Source organism: Gossypium raimondii, chromosome 10 (genome assembly GCF_025698545.1).
Source record: "Gossypium raimondii isolate GPD5lz chromosome 10, ASM2569854v1, whole genome shotgun sequence".
Classification (NCBI taxonomy): Eukaryota; Viridiplantae; Streptophyta; class Magnoliopsida; order Malvales; family Malvaceae; genus Gossypium; species Gossypium raimondii.
Window position 1 is genome coordinate 921,584 of NC_068574.1, and position 1,823 is coordinate 923,406.

At 32.0% G+C, this 1,823-nt stretch overlaps 1 long non-coding RNA gene across 1 annotated transcript; it reads left to right on the top strand.

Annotated features, from left to right (window-relative positions):
• The first annotated feature begins 606 nt into the window (after positions 1–606).
• LOC128034072 (uncharacterized) lies at positions 607–1,558 on the top strand. The gene is made up of 2 exons (XR_008190141.1): positions 607–838; positions 1,069–1,558. It is a non-coding gene; the product is annotated as an uncharacterized LOC128034072 (long non-coding RNA).
• The last annotated feature ends 265 nt before the right edge of the window (positions 1,559–1,823 follow it).

Sequence of the window (1,823 nt, forward strand, 5' to 3'; positions counted from 1 at the left end):
TATCAAGAAAGTGTGCTCAACTAGAAGCGTTTTCTGAAAATTCCAAAGAAAATGTATCCAGCTAGGCCCGTTTTTCCTGACATATCAATAATAAAAGCTCCTCTAACTGGACGAGCTTTCTTGACAACTCGCCTAGTTGGACGTGCTTTTTATACTCTCTCTCCAAAATTGACCTATTTTCTCAAATTTTCAAAAAAAAAACCTATTTGGCCAATTAAAGAAAAAAATGATATATATGACTAATTTAGGCGAAATTTTGATTTTTAATATCTAATAATCATATTAATTTTTAAGTAAATTTTAGGTTTAAATTGGACCAAATCTCTAAACGAGAGTAAAACTCTCTCAACACTATTTTTTTTACAAGATTGAAATGCAAAATTTTACTTGAAAATAGGGGCAGAGGAAGGTACATGACGGTGACCTTACCCTCCTCCAAGAAATAAAAAAAAGTCTCTATTGGTATTTTTAATTTTTAAAAATTATAAATCAATATAATAATAAAAATATATTTTAGCGCTTCAAATTTCTTTCATATATTCCACCTCATAATTAATACAAAAAATTGAAAACCTTGATTAAAACCTTTATATTTAATATACCAACCTCCTCCTTGTTCTTGGGTTGGTGCCAATATTCAATGCTTACCATACCCTTTTCATGTCTCTCTCTCTCTCATTCATTGATGAGAATCTCTTAAATTCACTCTACCAAAGAGCATAAGATCCCCACCTATGAATGCGTCTTCTCTTCATTACCCTATAACCTATTCTTCTTTCACGAGTCTTAAAACCCTTTCTTCTTCATCATGTTCTATGACCATCACTTCAAGTTGAAGGTAAGCTTACTTCACCATTGTTCTGAAACTCATGTATTGATTTTGAGTGCGATCGAGATATTGGTGCGGTTCAATCAGATAGAGCTTCACTCTTAAAAAACAGGAGATAGTAGAGTTGTGTTTTATTTGATTGAGCCGTGCCAATATCACGCACAGTAGCTCATGGTTTCTGTCAAGGGAGGTCGTTATATAAGTCAGTATCAGATTCTCAATGAGGGTATTGTTCTCAGGATGTCTATATAGTAGGGCATGAGTTTGAGGTAAACCAAAATTAATACCGAACATTACCTCCATTAAGGGTCCGAGACTGTCCCATTGAGCGAGCTACCCTCAACAGGTATATATACACACACCCTTTTTTCTCTTAAACCTGCAATGGATTATTAGGCTATTAGACTCTCTTTTTTGGCCATATATACAAAATGATTATAATCTAAACCCTCTCTCTTTTGATAAGATTTTGAATATGCAGGCTTTATATTGTGTAGTATATGTATATATATCATGTGTGGAGTTGCATGCAGAGCTTTCATGGTGGTTTTAAGTGGGGGTGCATCATACCTCAAGGAGAAAAAAGGACCATTTCAAAGTTACTGAGATTTTTTTCTAGAAGGCAATTAGAGCGGTAGAGTAGTAGGTAGGATAAATATTTTCTAGTGTAAAAGGTTTACAACTTTTTTGACAAATTGATATGGGCAGTTTGACAAGGCTTCTTTATAACACACTCCATGTATGTATGTACGAACGAAAGATAAAACAATTGGAGGTCTATATTAATGAATGCCAACACTTCATTTCCAATGACCATTTCAACGTACTAATTAATGTTATATATTAATTTAATTTAATTTTCGACGTGACATAATTTTTGTAAATTGTTGTTGTTGAATTTTATTAAATTAAAAAATTAATTTAAATTATTTTCACCTAAATTAAAAGAAACAAACATATTTTAAAACATGTTTTTTATTTCCCCAAAATATTT